Raw genomic sequence first — 18079 nt, 5'->3', positions numbered from 1 at the left:
TATAAGGTTCCTGATAAGTGACAGCATCATGTAAGGCTGTGATGTCCATCTAATATTTCACATGCCATACTTGCAACACTTATTCAGACCTGTTACAAGGTGAACCCCCTTGGTAAGTGAGAGATGTAAATAGACCTCTGTAATGTGCCATCTGAGTAGACATCCTACAGGTAGGTATCTATGGAGGTATTGCTAGACTCCTATTGGATCACATACATTGATGTCAGAGCTATGAATGTTAGTACCATGTTCATAATCTGCAGGTGGGAAAGGGCTACACAGATATTTCCTTAGCCATAGTGTTGTAGGCATGATAAATAGGCCAAGACATCTCTTTTTTTTTTTTTTTAAACATGTTTTTATTAGTTTTTCAAAACAAAAAGCCATACATTTCCTTGCAAATAAAGTCATTGTTACAGTTCAACATCAATTTGCGGTGTGTCATCCGGCTTTCCCCTATTAGTATCTATCTATAAACTAAACTACTAAGAACTTGTGTGCACTTCCCGGCCCGCTAAACCTGCCCGACACTGTCAATCCAACGCCACGTAAGGCGAGGCGTACAGGTGCAGCGTGGATCTATCGCCCCCGGTGATCAGAGCCCCCGACACCCCCCACACGGGAGCAGGGGGGGGGGCGAAGGAGCCCAGTGTAGGAGGGAAGGGGTGAGGGGGGGGGGAAGAGGACAAGGCGGGAGGATCCCATGATGCAGAGCTCTGCGCTAATGTCCATTGGTCAAGTGCGCAGAACTATTGGTGCCTTGGCATGCTTGTGTTGGGGGGGGGGGGGGGCGAGCCGTCAGGTCATCAGTGTTGGTGAGGTATTAATGCAAGATGTGTGTGTGCCTCCAAGTGTATTGTTATCTTTCTGCAGAGGGCTAGGCCCTCAGCCCGCTAAGTGGGCACAGCTGACTATAATTCAGGGGGGTCTTTCGTCATTTTTAGCTTCCAACCTGGAGACTAATACACCCCAGGCCTCCTCTCCCATCCGACCCAGACCCCTACGGGCTAAGTTTATTAGCAACTGATGCTCAGCGCGAGCCCAGCGTAGCGTGAGGGCAAGCCAGACTTTTAAGTCAGGCATGTTACGAGCCTTCCAGCTCATAGCTATCAGTCTTTTGTAGATTACATACGCTAAGTCTACAAACCTGTGTGAGTGTTTATTTCTTTTCGTTCTTGGCCTCAGTCCAAGTAAGCAGGACCTGGGATCCATGTTCAAGTTGAGCCCCGTGATCTCCGCTAAGGTTTTAACCACCCTCTCCCAGCCCCCTCCCAGCCTCGGGCACTCCCAGACCATGTGATAGAACTGTGCTGCTGGTTTTTTGCATCTGGGGCAGGCTGGATCCGACCCGGGGAACATACGTTTGATCCTGGCCGGTGCCAGGTATGTCTGATGTAAGTAATTAAACTGTGTATATCTGAATCTAGGGTTTCTTGATACCTCTCGTGTGTGGCTCAAAGCTTTTGTCCATTCTGACTCAGAGACCGGGTTGGGCAATACACTGTCCCACTTCTCCCTGACTTTCTGCAGATTGTCACCCGGGGGTTTGTTCAGAAGCTTGTAAAGGTTTGATACTGCTTTTACTTGGGAGTCACACCTCAGCATGTGATGCAGGGTAGCTGTGATATCAGGCTCTGAGTCGACTGATGCCCATGTTTTCCTGATTGCATGACATATTGCGTGATATGCCAGGAACTGCCCACGATTAATCCCTGTGAGGGCCTGTATAGCTTCGAAGGTCATCAATTTCCCTTCCTCGAAGCAATCTCCCACTTCATTTATACCCGCCTCTAGCCAAGTTATGGGTGAAAATGAACCCGCGTCTGTCCAACCGGGGAGCCACTCCAGTGGGAGGAGTGGAGAGTAAGGAAATGCTTTACTCCCCCCTTGGACATACTTCTTCCAGTATGAATGTGCCGTTAACATCAATGGATTGGTGCATGTGCTTTTATTCTGCTTATCCAGCAGCCAGGTCAGTATTGGAGAGTCTTGAAGACGGGACTTCAGCCATATAGTTTCTGCTGAACTAGGCCTATGTAGCCAATATAAAATCCACTGCAGCTGTGCTGCCGCGGAATAGAGCTCGAAGTTTGGAGCGCCCAGTCCACCCATTGCTACCGGATGGTGCAGCGTGGTCAGTGCAACCCGCCTTCTGCCCTCACCCCACACCAGCTGTAGTAGAATAGAGTTCAGACCGATAAAAAAACTTTTGGGGATAGTGATTGGTAGGGCCGCAAAATAATACAACAGTCTAGGTAATATCAACATATTTGCTATAGCTACCTTACCCAGTGGTGAGAGTGGTAATTTATTCCAGAAGCATAACGAGCTGTTTACAGAAGACACTGCTCTCCCCAGATTTCCATCCCTTAGATCTTCAGGCTTATGGTAGACATTGATCCCTAGATATTTAAATGTGTGAAAACACCATTTTAGGTGACCCGTTGGAACATTTTCTTGCCTCACAGGGGGCCAGCTGACTAGTGGGAATATACAGGATTTCCCCCAGTTAACCATTAAACCAGATAACCTTCCGAACTCAGACAGTAGCGACATCACTGGGGCCAATGCATCTTCTGCCCTGCGTACGTATATCAGGGCATCATCTGCATATAATGATATGGAGTGGAGAGTACCATTCCTTGACACCCTCCATTCTTCTTTTTTGGCCCGGACGCGTGCAGCTAGCGGTTCCATTGCCAAGGCAAATAGGAGGGGGGAGAGCGGACAACCCTGTCTTGTTCCTCTGCAAATCGAGAAAGCATCTGATACCACTCCTCCCGTCTTTACCCTAGCCTGCGGGGCTGTATATAAAATGCGTACCCAGTTTATGAATTTTGGGCCAAGGCCCAATAACTGCATGGTGGCGAACAGGAAGTCCCATTCTAATGTATCAAACGCTTTTTCTATATCAAGCGATATCACCGCTTCCTCGAGTGCAGTCGGGAGGGAGTCACCCATCACGCTGAGCAGCCTCCGAATGTTTAGGAAGGTGCTACGTTTCGGGATGAATCCATTCTGGTCCTCGTGTACCAGGATATGCATGTAGGGAGCTAACCTATTAGCCAGAATTTTGCCCAATATCTTACAGTCCAAGTTCAACAGTGAGAGGGGCCTGTAGGATCTGACATCAGTGGGGTCACGCCCAGGCTTTGGGAGGACCACTATCATTGCCTCTCTCATCGAGGGGGGCAGGTTTCCGTTGACCTCTGCTTCCTCGAATATTTTCAGGAGATATGTGTTAAGGTGTGTCGCAAACGTGGAGTAATATTCTGACGGCAGTCCGTCCGTCCCTGGGACTTTATTCCTAGGTAATTGTTCGAGGGCCTTGTTGAGTTCCCCCAACGTGATGGGGGCTTCTAAAGACTCCCTGTCAGTGTTTGTTAGTTGGGGCAGGGGAGAGTCTGCTAGGAAGGACTCAAGCTGTTGGATGGTACATGATGTACTTTTGGTGTATAATTGTGTATAGTATTCCCTGAACGCATCATTTATATTTACCTGTGTGGTGGCTATTGCGCCTACGCCTGTAATTATCGACCCTATTGGAGGGCACCGACGGTCCTCCCGCAACAGCCACGCGAGCAGCCTACCAGATCTATCGCCTTCCGCCTGTAGTCTAGCCATGTGATGTTTGTGATCGTGTAGGCGTAATGTAGCATCAGCCTTTGCATGTTCCGCGCGCGTTTCCCTCAGAGCCGAGTATGGCGTTACATTGCAAGCAACTGCGTTTTCTAATGCCCTTAGCTTTTCCTCCAGTTTGCTAACCTCTGCATGAAGTGTACGCCTAACCCCCCATGTAGTGGAGATACAATGCCCACGGATTACCACTTTGTGTGCATCCCATTCTGTTGCCCTTAAATTTGTGGTGCCGGTGTTAGATTCCCAATACTGTTTTAGCGCTGTCCTCAGTGCATCTATGAATGCAGGGTCGTGTAATGCTTCCACTTGTAGCCTCCACGTTGGGATAGCATGGCGCCTCCTGCCCCAATCCAAAGTGATACTGAGCGGTGAGTGATCTGATAATGTCTTGGCTAGGTAGTCTGTACCGCTGACCCCCGTGCAGATCTCCTGAGTGCCCCAGAACAAATCAATCCTTGTGTGTACCTTATGAGGAGCTGAGTAAAAAGAATACTCCCTAATTTGTGGATGTTTCATACGCCATATGTCGTGAAGGCCCATATTACTGGCCCATGACAATAGTGGACGGCCGAGGAGTCTGATTGCTGTTGAATGTGTGGGGGGATTTGACCTGTCTAATGCTGGGTCTGGCGTGCAGTTAAAGTCTCCTCCCCATATAGCAGGTGATTCGGGATGCGTTAATAGCGCTGGGGTAAGTGAACTCAGGAACTCAGATAGTGCGCTGTTAGGAGCGTATACCCCTATGATTGCCAGTTGTTTGCCGTCTAGTTTGCCCTCCACCACCACATACCTGCCCTCTTTATCTATCTTGCATGAAGTTTGAGTAAAGGGGACATTCCCTGCTATCCATATGAGAACCCCCCTCGCAAATGATGAATAGGATGTACCCACTATCTGACCTCCCCATTTAGCGCGTAAATCCTGCAAGTCTGGGTCACGCAGATGAGTCTCTTGTAAGATTGCAATATGCGTGCAATGGCGTTTAAGTCTTGTGTGCACCCTTGACCTCTTACTCGGGGTCCCCAATCCCCTGACATTCCAGGTGATTATGACATATTTGTACGCTCTATGAGCAGTGGGTTGGGCCATCATTCACTTGAGGGTAAACGAATGTCCTGCCCCCCTACCCCCGGGAGGCCCCCCCCAGCCCCCGGCCCCCCACCACACCCCCCGCCCGGGTCCCACACCACAGGGCGAATAGCTAATATTATGGTCAGGCCGGTAGTGCACAAACTAACGATTACCCACTTCCCCACTCCAACTGGATCCCAACCCCAACTGTGAATTTGCAACAAGCAACACACCCATAGTGGGTGTGGGTAAAGATATATCCGCATGGATATCTGCGGGGGGGCAATAATACTATCCGGATGCGGCTCATTTTAGGGGCTCGCATCCTTTTGCGGACGCAGTCCGCAGTTGTCTTAGGGCACTCCAAGGGCACGGCTCCGCAGGCCTCCCCCGCACCAAGCCACCACTCGCGCCTAGTACGGATAGAGGCGTTATCACCAGGAACAAACAAGCAAGGATACATAAGTTCAGGTGATGTTACCACCTATTTCAGGAGAAAGTCGCAATTTTAGATTCTGTGCTCCAGACTTGGAGGTTGGTCCCCACTCGGGGGGATAGTTCGGTGGTGAACATTTAAAGTATGTCTGCGGATCTGGGGGTGATCTCCGGGCCCCTCACACCCTCCGTTAGTGTAGAGTCCGAGCTGAACGAGTCCGAATCCGACCCCTCCACCGGGTGGGTCCTGAGCAACTCGAAAGAATTCTGAGTTAACAGGGGGGTTTCTTTGAGGGCTCTTGCTCTCTCTTCCGCCGCCTGCTCCTCCGTGGGCTGGCCCCTGGTATGTTTCTTGGAACGTTTCCTTTGTTTCGTCGTTGTCCAGTTTGCATCCCCCCCAGCCTCCCCGCGTGGCTGGGCTACACCTTTAGCATGCATCCACGTCCAGGCATCTTCTGGTGAGGTGAACAGGTGAGTGCGTTCCTCTAAAATTACACGTAATTTGGCGGGGAACATTAGTGCATATTTTATGTCATACTCCCGGAGGCGTTGTTTGACTTGGTTAAAGGAGTTACGTTGCCTTTGTACTTCCTGGGTGAAGTCTGGATAAGCATGCACTCTCGAGTCCTCATAGCTGTATGGGCCTTTGCTGCGGAACCGTTGGAGTATGGTATCCCGATCCCTGAAATTCAGAAATCTGGCTATCAGTGGTCTCGGAGGTTGGCCCGGTGCCGGAGGGCGTCCTGGTATTCTATATGCTCTCTCCACCGAGAAAAATTTGGATGGAGAGCCATTCAAAACCTCCCTGATTAACCATTGTTCCAGCAGAAGCTCCGAGCTTTGATCCAGCGTCTTTTCAGGAAAGCCAAGAAACCGAACATTGTTACGGCGGGATCTGCCCTCCGCCTCCTCTGTTCTTCTCTGCAGTGACTTAACTTCTGCATTCAGGCGGAGAATTTGTTTTTGATTCTCCTCGACCTTTGGGGTCAGCGCACTTATTGCCTCCTCCGTTGACTTCACTTTATCAGATAGTTTGCCGTGATCTACCCTGAGGATGTTTAAGTCTTGCGATACCGTATCTATCCTGGTTTCCAACGATGTTTTGGTGTCCATGATTGCTTGTAACACTTTCTCAAATTGTGAGGAGTGAGTCATGAGTGTGGACTCCAGCGACTGCAAGGAGGGCGTATGCTGCTGGTCTCCAGGTGCCTGACCCTGCGCGTTCCGATCCTGATTCTTTGCTGATTTAGACCTCCCGGCCATTTTGACTTGTCTATCGCGACCTGGTGCCTCCTGAGCTCTGGCAATCGCTTTCGTACTCTAGGCCGCGATAGCGAATAAGGCGCGCTCTTCTCCTCAGGGCCACGCCGGTACAGGCTGCAATTTTTGCGGTCTCAGGCCTACTGGTGGATTTTTAAGTGAGTTCACGGGCAATCAGGCCAGCCAGCACCACACGAGGTCAGCAATCAGTACCCAGCTCCAGTCCCTCTTCGGCACGCAGAAGAGGAGTGGGGCCCACAGTTTTGATGACTCACGGGCTCGCTCAGTACTTTCATCGCCTCATATAACATCCGGAGTATTCAGGGGCCATTTCCCAGCCCGCACTTGTAGTAGGTTACCCCCAAGCCTGCTGTTGCTTTCCTACAGGGCCCCCTGCAGGGGGAGGCACGACACCACGCTCCTTCACTCCTCCACATCAGTCCGGGGCCCCCGTGCGCCGGCCCCCCCCGCCGCTGTCTCACGAGGCCCCCCTCACCCGATATAGGGGGGGGGAGGGGAGGAAGCCTCCGGCGAACGAATATTTAGCGGGGGGGGCACCCAGCGCGGGACTCATCCAATGTTGGGCTTCACGCCCTCACGAGGTGGGCCGCATCAGCTCCGCGCACCCACCTCTCTGCCCGGCTCCAGGGCCTCGTCCAGCCCGGCGCGGGCAGCAAAATGGCGGCCGCGGCACTCCGGCGCGATTCACTTGCCGGCGAGTCCTCCGCGCGGCCGCCCAACGATCACGGAGCCGGCATTGGGGCGAGAACGACCCACAGGACAGGTCCCGCCACAAGAGGTGCGGGAGCGGCGCCCCCGGAGTGCCCCGCAAGTTCTTCTTGGGCGAACCCGAGAGGAGCGCCGATTCAAGCGTCTCTCCCGGTCGCCATCTTGGCTCCGCCCCATAGGCCAAGACATCTTATTAACAGTTACAGTCTTAACTGTTTTTTGTTAACATCATGTGTACACTGTAAGATTCTGTCATACATCCACATTGTAATGAGTTTTAAACATACTTTCTTTTGCTATTTTGGATATGTTTTGATACCTTTTTGTAAGGAAACGTATTTTTTGCACTGACTACATTGTGGTGCAGGTGTGGTAGTTCACATACACATGTGAGTTGAATGGTATGTGTGGTCCGACATTTGGCTTGCATCAAGGTGTATGTCCCTGTCATTGTAGCCTCAGATGTGGTTTGTGTCTCTGATTTGTTTCCCAAACAGATGTAAGGCTAATCACATCTCATGTGTGGATGGTGATTTTGCCACTCAGTAATGGGGCTATTGATGGAATAATACATGATACGTTGAACTATGTGTCACCTTCATGCACATGACATGTGTCTGTTGTATTAAAAAAGTATTAATAATACCTGTGGTTGTGTGTGAATAAATGCTCTGAGCTAATTGGGCCCTTGTAAGTGTGCTATACTTTGTTTACAGGAGGACAATGAATTAGATGACTTGGTCCACAAAGTATGTATCATCCTTTCCTACATCACTATTGGTACATGTGTAGGTGACGTGTTCAGACTCTGTCATAATCAAAATTTGGAAATGCCAATTAGAGTAGTTGCATGTTTGCAAAATTTCCATTGTGAAGGTTGTGAACTCAGTGACATGAAGTGGCTGTATGCAACATGCTGTTTTGTGTTTACTATACAATGAGGTCCCTTGCCCGGTATATGACATCAGGCCAAAATGTTAGTATGTGTTGAGTTTGTGTATGTGATATGTGGAAATCTATGTTATCACTATTTCCCATTGCTTGGTTGTTGGTTGACTATGTTGCTGTGGATAGGGACCTAGTATCATGTGGCCAACGCACCTTTGTCATGGACTGGTTGGTGTGCTAGCTTAGCTGGTGTGTGACAAGGTTTTTATTGAGGGTTTTACAATGTATCTTGTTGTGACATAATGTTGGCACTAAACTGGTACTACCTGGGGGTGTTGTACAACTAAATGTGATGTTACTGAGGTGTACAGTGTGATGTAAGTAGTGTGTTAAGAATGTGATGACCCTACCTCCCTTCCTGTTTTCCAGCATCAGCAGGTGAAAGAGACGGTGCACAGCTGAGTGGGGCAGTTGCTGGCCACGGGATCACCAGTCATAAGAACACCAACACCGAGGGTCCTAGTGGTCTGGACGGCGAGGGGAATGCCACAGGGGAGACTGGATCAAGTTCATCATCTTCGGAATCCTCCTCCAGTGGACACTACCTGGCGGGGGCGGACCCTAGCACCATCTGTGTCCACCACCCCCTTTTCTATCACCGCTCTCACTGTAGCTCCTCTCCCAGTTGGCCGTGCCTACACACCCAAGAGGATGGACATCTCCTTTGCTACAGGCACCTATGCCTCAGCCCCTGTTAGCCCTGCTGTTCTCAGTGAGGAGGCCTTTGACCTCCTGAGGTCTATCTCTGTTGGTCAGTCGACCATCGTGAATGCCATCCAGGGACTGGCAACTCAGATACAAGAGTAATGCGTTCCTGGAGGGCATTCGTGCTGCACTGGCTGGTCTACAGAGATAATTTCAGGCTCTGGCCTCCACACTGATGGCAACCAGTCATCCTTTGTCTCCCCTCTCCCCTCCACCTTCCTCGTCCCAAACCCCAATCTTCCCTTCCCCGACCTAGTCAAAGCACATAGACAGACATGCACCCACCTCAACATTCAAGGGTAGTGCAGACAAACCAAAGCACCACAGGAAACATCACCAGCATACACACAAACAAAATACACATGCACACACAGCAACGGTCACAACCTGCCCTGACACCCTCACTACCCCCAGCATCACAGACATCACACCTGACACACCTGAAAACATGACACCAACATTCACAGATCCAGCCACCACACCCATCCTACCCACAAACAGCACCCCAGCAGACCCTCAGACATCCACCAAAGTCACCCCACCAGCAGACACCACAACCACTGACACACCTACATCATATCTGCAGTTACCACCCCAAAAGAGAGCCACCTATCCACCACGGCATCCTCCAGCACCTCCACCCCCCATCAGCCCAAGGCACATAAACACCCTCACTCACCCACCCAACAGACACCTACTACCCACAAGCATACCTCCCACAAACACACACCCAAAACATCTACATCAACACATCTTACAACCACTCCCTCTCCCTCCACACCCAAACCCTTTTGTTATGACCGTCCCCGTGTGTGCAAAAAAGCCTTCTTCTCTGAGATTGCCCTTTTCCCTACTCCTTCCACTGTGACACCCCTAAACGTACTGTTTCCCTCCCCAAGGCCGTTCCTTCTATATCCAAGGCCTCCCCTACCCCCTTGCAAGTACCCATGCTCCTCCCCACCAAGAAGTCGATCCCTCCCAAAAAGAGCCTACCCTCCCCCAAGCCTAAACCAAAACACCCCCCTCCCAAGCCAAATCCCAAACCACCTTTCCCAAGCCTAAGCCCAAACTCCCCCCCCTCTCTGCCAGCCTCCCCCCTACCCATATCATCCCTGAGGTGCCTGCCTGCCCCCTTGATGCCCCTACCTGTGAAGGTTACATGGCAGTCAGGAGTCAAGTTGAGGCACAAATATGTGCCTTTTGGTGCACAATCTGTGGACAATGGACTGGTCTGTGGTCTTTGACTTTTGTCTTATTTATTGACAAACTATATTCAGACCAACCAGTTGTTGGTTTCCTGGTTACGTCTTTTTCCTGCATTTCCTTTCCTAGGTTTGAGTTGTTCCTGGCTGACATTGGTTGTGTGCCAGTATTTGTGTGTGTGTGGTGCTTGTGCTTCCTGTGTTGGTTGAGCAGTATGTGAGGGTGTGCGCAGTGCTTTTGTCCCTCAGGGATAAGGGGTGTGTCGTGTGATGGGCATGTGTATGTATCAGACATGTTGTTGTAATTTTATTGTGTGGTGTTTGTGTTGACATGTGTTGTTGTGGTGTGTAGCTTTGTGTGCTATGACTGTGTATGTGTGTGTGTATTGTGAATGGTTTGGTAGGTACGATGTGCTGTGTGTGTGAGATGTGTGAGTCAAATGGTAAGTTGTATGATTGTGTAATTGTGTGTGTTCATTCTCTGTTGGTTGTACATTGTGTAGTATGTGTGATGTGTCCCTGGCTAGTGTCGGTTGTGAGTGCTTGTCAGTGTGTTTATGATGGTGCAGTTGGGGTGTTATTGTGACATGTTGGTATCTTGTATGTTATTGTGTTTGACTGGGCCTGTGCTGAGTTGCCGTGCGTAAGTGTGTGTTTTTGACGTGTGGTGTGTGTCTGTATGGCGGCTGCAGTGCATGCTGTGTATGCCTGAGTGTCTTTGTAGTTGTATGTGAGTGTGAGTGTCAGTGTACTGTTACACTACCCTCACAGTCCCGTCCCTATGGTATGTTATGTAACTGTACAACATGTAACAATATACAACAGTAACATGTTAGTGTGTGTACTTACGTTTGTTGTCGTCATTGTCGTCAAAGATTCTGTTGTCTTTCTGTGAGCAGGAGCAGCAGGATGACGTCTAGTTCTAGTTTCATGGTGGCTTTGGCTGCGTAGGGCTTCCTAGAGGTGAATGTCGCCTTTTATACAGTTAGTTTCAGCCTGGGCTTCCGTGGTGGTCCAACCGCGATGGAAATCTTGGCAACCTTGTAATAGGTCTGACGGAAGCATGGTCTCCGCTGTCCTGCTGGTGGCGCCAATCGTCTGCAGCGGTCTGACCGCACTGGCGGTGCAGGCGGTGCTTTGGCTGTATTCCGTTGGGATCACCGAAAAAGTCATAATTTGGTGGTTTTCTCCACCAGCCTTTTGGGGGTCTGACTGCCACCCCCAAAATGGCGGTCCCAGGACCACCAAACTCGTAGGAAGGCCCAAAGACTCTTTTAAACCTTTAAGAAATCATATCTTTGCTTGTGTATGTTGCATTTTTGTCATTTTGGTCTTGTTTTACTCAGATAAATATTGGCTATTGTTCTAAATTGGCATTGAGTACTTTTGTGGTGTTTTCACTGTGTTACTGTGTGTGTGTGTGTGCGCACACAAATACTTTACAAATTGTCTCTGAGATAAGCCTGACTGCTTGTGCCAAGCTACCAAGGGGGTGAGCAGTGACTCCCTTACACTTACTAGAGAGAGGGTCCCTACTTAGACAGGGTGCAAACTGACTGCCAGCTACAAACCCCATTTCTTACAGACCACGCAGAAGGGATCTCACTCCTATTTTAAAAAGAGCTAATGTTGCACAAATTAGATCAGTATTATTGTACTTAAAGATGCTCCACTCATCTTTGTTTTTTTGGTGACTCAATTTTTATCTTCTGCTTTTGGAACTTTGGCAAATTGCCCTTTTCTTAATTTATAACCTTTGATGTAAACCTATTTTTGTAATACAAACATTTTTATGTAACTTATTCTTTATTTGTTGTACAGTTTTATGACCAAAGACCCTCATAACTCATTGACTTAAATTTTCTTATAATATCTGATATATTTATTTAATCTTCAGTGGTATCTGTGGAAAAACATACAGTTAGGGCCTCATTACGACATTGGTGGGCCGCGATGAGGCCCCCGAAAGCCATGGAGGAGAGGTCGTCGCCAGACTGCTGGCCTCTCCTCCCACCCTATTTCGATGTTCCCGCCATACTGGCAGCATGAACATCCACAGCTGCATTGTCTTGGCTCCTCATGGAGCTGAGGCCAAAAAAGCCACACAGAGGGGGCAGTGCAGCACCCATGGAAAGCACACTGTCTGCTAATGCAGACAGTGTGCATTTCGTGGGTTCTGCATGAGTGGCCCCTGCACTGTCCATGACATGGTCGTGGACAGTGCAGGGGCCCCCCACTGGCTCTCTTTTTGCTTTTCCGCCAGCCTTTCTATGTTGGAAAACCAGCCATGGAAATGCTGGTGGAAAAGCAAATCCTAATCAGCATGGCATGTTGAATTCAACACCCCTGTGGCTGCTTAGGAAAAGGACCGCCACCAGCCAGTCAGGACCTCTGGCCCTGGCAGTGGCTGCAGTCCTTTGGTGGTCTGATCGTCAGACCTGTAGACCATCAGACCTGTAATCTGATGGTCAGACCGCCAGGATTGTGGCAGTCTATCCTCCGCTGCGGGGCTGGCGAAGGATGGACGGCCATAGTCCTAATCAGCCCCTTAGTATGTAACAGTTTGTCTAATGTTATGCTATTTTATATGTATGTGTTTATGGTTTTACAACAAAATAAAGATGAATTGAATTGAAATCAACTGAACTGGCAGCTATCTTTCTCCAAAATGTTACATACCTCCACCGCTTCGACCTCTCTGTTGTTTTGCCAAACTAAAAATGCTCTAGTATAGTGCTTACTCTTGATAGAAAGTGAGGCGCATATTTATTGTAATTCAATGCAGCGCAGAAAGTCACCTTGCTGCACTGCATTACAGGGAAAGGGCAGGTATTTATTGCAATACAGCACAATCCTGTCCTTTCCTCAGCCCTGGTGCACAATGGGATGCCTAGCGCCAATGCAGGCACCCTTGCACTATGGTGCAAGGATGCTGACTTTGTATGCTGGATTGCTTTTGTGCCGGAAAGGACACCTTCCGGCACAAAAACAATCCTGAGAGGCATATTAATCTTAGAAAGAGGAAGCAATGAGGAAAAAAAAAGATATTCCCCTGGGAAGGCATATTTTTTTTTGGCGCACTGACAATTCTTCCACTTTTAGTAAATCTAGGAAGGTGTCAAAAACAATGGGAGTTGCAAGGGAACATCCATGCAACGTCCATGGAACACCTTCCCAGGGCAGAGTAAGGCGAAGCAGCAATTTGTGCTTCGCTGCATTACTCCACTTTAATGAAGCAACTTAGAGCCACGCAAAGTGGCCTTGTGTAGCTTCATAAGTCTAATTTTTGAGTTGTGTTGTTTTTGCACCACGTTGCATATTACAAAGGCGACGCAACTGGGCTCATAAACATGGCCCAGAATGTCTAATTTTTTAAATACATTTCAAATGAATGTAACCCTTTTAACTCACTTAGGCCCTCATTACAACATTGGCGGTAAAAGCCGCTTACCGCCGTTCAGAAGACCGCCAACACACCGCCGTGGCCGCGGAATTCCGCCACAGCTATTATGACCCACAGCACGGAATCCGCCAATATTCAGACACCCACACAAGTCTGCACCACACCAAAGGTCAGTGATAAACTGGCAAAAACAAAACCTCCACCGTCACGCCAACAGAAAAAACGCCCACACTATCACGACACATGAATCCACGCAGCGGTCTTTCTACCGCGCTATTCCATTGGCGGTACACACCGCCGCGCTCAAAATACACACACTCTTACAAAACACAGCCACATTGGACAAGTTGAAATACACACACCTGATACACATACACACACCGCTCCCACATACCCATTACAATATAAAACACACACCCACATCACCCACAAACTCCTATGACAAAAAATTTCGAAAGAAGGCCAGAGAGAGACACCACCAGCAAGTACAACAGCATCCACAGGCACACAACACCATCATCCACAGAACTTCCACGCACCTCACACAACACACCACTACATATCAGCACACTTATCACCACACACTCCACCCCACACATCACCTACACCACCCCATGGCACGGAAAAGACACCCCAGGTTCTCAGAGGAGGAGCTCAGGGTCATGGTGGAGGAAATCGTCCAGGTAGAGCCACAGCTCAGCGGATCACAGGTGCAGCACACCTCAATAGCAAGGAAGATGGAGCTATGGCGAAGAATAGTGGACAGGGTCAATGCAGTGGGACAGCACCCAAGAAATCAGGAGGACATCAGGAAGAGGTGGAATGACCTATGGGGGAAGGTGCGTTCCGTGGTCTCAAGACACCATCAGGCGGTTCAGCGGACTGGCGGCGGACCCCCACCTCCTCCCCCATAACTAACAACATGGGAGGAGCAGGTCTTGGCGATTCTGCGTCCTGAGGGCCTCGCAGGACTAGGTGGAGGAATGGACTCTGGTAAGACAAATCTTAATTGTTTCATCCCCCACCCTACCTGCATGCCAGCACATACCCCCACCCTCACCCCCAGCACCCCAACTCCTCACATATGTCCCAACATCACAAACCACCCATCCCAACAGCAAGCCCTGCATGCAACAACAAAGCATGGACACCCATCACTAAAGCATGCCCACTGCACATACCCATACAACCCCCTAAACCATCATCACACAAGATCCCACACAGGAATGCAAGCACTGGGGTACACGGTCACCCACCCATTGCACACCATGACACACACAGATGTAATAACCATCCTTTTATACCCCTGCAGGACCCCTACCCAACGTCACCGGACAGGAGGGTCCACACATGTCCACACCATCAACAGAAGAGGCTCACAGTGATGACAGCAGCTCTGTCCAACTGGATCTAGATGACCAGCCCGGCCCATAGGGGACCTCGGGACAGTCGGTTCCCCTCACCCAGTCACAGGCCACCACAGACCTTTCCCCCTCTGGAAACACCAGCACAGCACCCACCGAGCGGGCCCATACCTCCGTCCCCAGGACACGTCAATCAGCTGTGTGTCCACCACTACAGGGAACCTAGGCTAACCCACCACCCCAACAACAACAGGGACCTGGGGGCAGTGGCAGTGGGCACACAGTCCAGGGGACGGAGGCCCAGGAACACAGGGGAACTGGGAGGGCTGCTGTGCGACAGGAGGCGGACAGGCCAAGGGAACCCACTCTCCACGAGGCCCTCTCCTCCATCATGGGAGCATACCACCACTCCCAGGAGACAATGGCAACGGTACTGCCCAAGTTTCAGAAGACCCAGCGCCTGCAGGAGGAACAGTATATGGGCTTCAGGGAGGAACTCAGAACCATCAGCTCCACCCTGGGCACCATCGTAGGGGTGCTGAAGGAAGTACTCAACACCAGGAGGAACACTGTGGCACAACAAGGGGCCCCTGACACTAGCATGGACGATGAACTGCCCACCACCTCTACCGGTGCTAGTGGACAGGACGCCCCGCCACAGGACCACCACACCAGCACCCCACCCCCTGCAGAGGGAGAAGCATCCCGCAAACGGTCCCTGAGATCCAGGAACAAGACAAAGCACAATGCCAAGCCCCGCCAAGAAATTAGACCACCTTGATTGTCATCCTACTGTCCCACTTTGTCACCCTGTCCATACTTAAACTGCCCCAGCTCCACTTCCTATGCCCATATGGGCAATGCACCTGTGAGACTAATAGTCTGGACTCTGCCATGGACATTCCTCCGCCATCACCCCTCACCATTTCACTACCCCCTCCAATATTGAGCACTTAAATAAAAACACTTAAAGCACAAAACAATCTGGAGTCTGTCTGTGATTTCGAAATAGTGTATTAGCAATTACAGTGACAAAATGCTCTTTCAATTGTAATGTCAACATACCTATGTCACACAGCTCTAGTCCATGAGGAATCTAAGCAGATGTCACACAGTGGGACCCACATCTGTGAAATCGTAAGGGAAAGTGACAACTCAGTGACCATACACTGGGTGAAAACGACAGACAGTAGAGAGGTAGTAGTGTTAAAGTACATGTAGTGTGCAGGTCTGTACTCTTACCTGTGTCTCATTGGAAATATTGCTGGATCACTGAGTTCCTGTTGTTCATGTCTTCTTCCCCTGCTTCCTCATCTTCACTGTCCACAGGCTCCACAGCTGCCACAACACCGCCATCTGGACCATCCTCCTGCAGAAAAGGCACTTGTTGTCGCAAAGCCAAGTTGTGAAGCATACAGCAGGCCACGATGATCTGGCACACCTTCTTTGGTGAGTAGAATAGGGGTCCACCTGTCATAAGGAGGCACCGGAACCTGGCCTTTAGGAGGTCGAAGGTCCGCTTGATCGCCCTCCTAGTTCGCCCATGGGCCTCATTGTAGCGTTCCTCTGCCCTTGTCCTGGGATTCCTCACTGGGGTCAGTACCTATGACAGGTTGGGGTAACCAGAGTCACCTGCAAATGGCAAGGGACAACTGTTAGACATGCACTAACCTGGAGGGATATCCCCAGACCCAGACAACCATTCCCACTGACTTGCTTCCAGGTGCTCACCCAATAGCCACACACGGTGCCTCTGGAGTTGACCCATCACATAAGGGATGCTGCTATTCCGCAGGATTTACGCGTCATGCACTGAGCCAGGGAACATGGCATTCACATGGGAGATGTACTGGTCTGCCAAACATACCATCTGTACATTCATGGAATGATAACTCTTCCGGTTTCTGTACACCTGTTCACTCCTGTGGGGGGGGACAAAAGCCACATGGGTCCCATCAATGGCACCTGTGATGTTGGGGATGTGTCCCAGGGCATAGAAAACACCTTTCACTGTAGGAAAATCCTCCACCTGAGGAAAAACGATGTAGCTCCGCATGTGTTTCAGAAGGGCAGACAACACTCTGGACAATACGTTGGAAAACATAGGTTGGGACATCCCTAATGCTATGGCCACTGTTGTTTGAAAAGACCCACTTGCAAGGAAATGGAGCACTGACAGCACCTGCACTTGAGGGGCGATTTCTGTGGGATGGCGGATTGCAGACATCAGGTCTGGCACCAACTGGGTACACAGTTCCTGGATTGTGGCACGGTCAAGCCTGTATGTGATAATCACATGTCGCTCCTCCATTGTCGACAGGTCCACCAACGGTCGGTACACTGGAGAATGCCGCCATCTCCTCACATGTCCCAGGGGACGGTGCCTATGAAGGACAACAGCGAGCACAGAGTCAAACAACTCAGAGGTATGTATCCACAGTTTACACAGAACACCATTCATACACAAAAAATGGCCTGAATGTGTGTAGAGTGTAGGTCTAGGCATGTGTGATGCAGTTGAAAATAAAGCCATGTGGGCCGCTGAAATGGCGGCTGCCTGACCTCTAAAGTGGGACAATGGGATGTGAGGTAACTGCGCTGGCGTTGTACACCGTCGCGGTAGGAGGTCAAAGACCGTGGCGCAATGCTGCATTGGTTAACATTGGACCCTATGGGTCCCAGGAGCCAATGACGATGTACGCCGGCGGTGACGGTATGCACCGCCGCGGGTGTGACCGCCATTTTCTATCTGTTCAATCACTCGATACCTGATCTTCGGCAGGAGAGGACCTACACTGCAAGTGCTACTGTGACCTCGGTCTGGAAGAGACAATGGCTCGAGTGTCTGGGGAAAGGGCCCCTGCCTTCACATTGGAGGAGTTGGAGAAGGTCGTGGATGGGGTCCTCCCGCAGTACACGCTACTCTACGGTCCTCCAGACAAACAGGTAAGTACACAGGGAGCATGTTGTGTGGGCTATGCCTGTGTAGAGAGGGCTGGATGTAAGAAGGAAGGGGAGAGAGTGCTGCGTGCATGAAAGACGGTGAATGAATGTGCCAAATGGCAAGGGTAGGGATGGGGGCCAATCACTTTGACGGTGCAGTTGGTAATAACCTCTCTTTTTCCCCTGTACATTTCATGTAGGTCAGCACCCACCAGAAAAAAGATATTTGGCTTGCCATAGCCAAGGACGTCCGGACCCTGGGTGTCTACCACAGACGGAGCACCCACTACCGGAAAAGATGGGAGGACATTCACTGCTGGAGCAAGAAGACGGCGGAGGCTCAGCTGTGGATGGCCTCCCAACGTGGGAGGGGTGCCCGT

Source organism: Pleurodeles waltl, chromosome 7 (assembly GCF_031143425.1).
Source record: "Pleurodeles waltl isolate 20211129_DDA chromosome 7, aPleWal1.hap1.20221129, whole genome shotgun sequence".
In the NCBI taxonomy this organism is placed as follows: Eukaryota; Metazoa; Chordata; class Amphibia; order Caudata; family Salamandridae; genus Pleurodeles; species Pleurodeles waltl.
The sequence above is the reverse complement of the archived record's forward strand: the minus strand, read 5'-3'. Positions refer to the sequence as shown.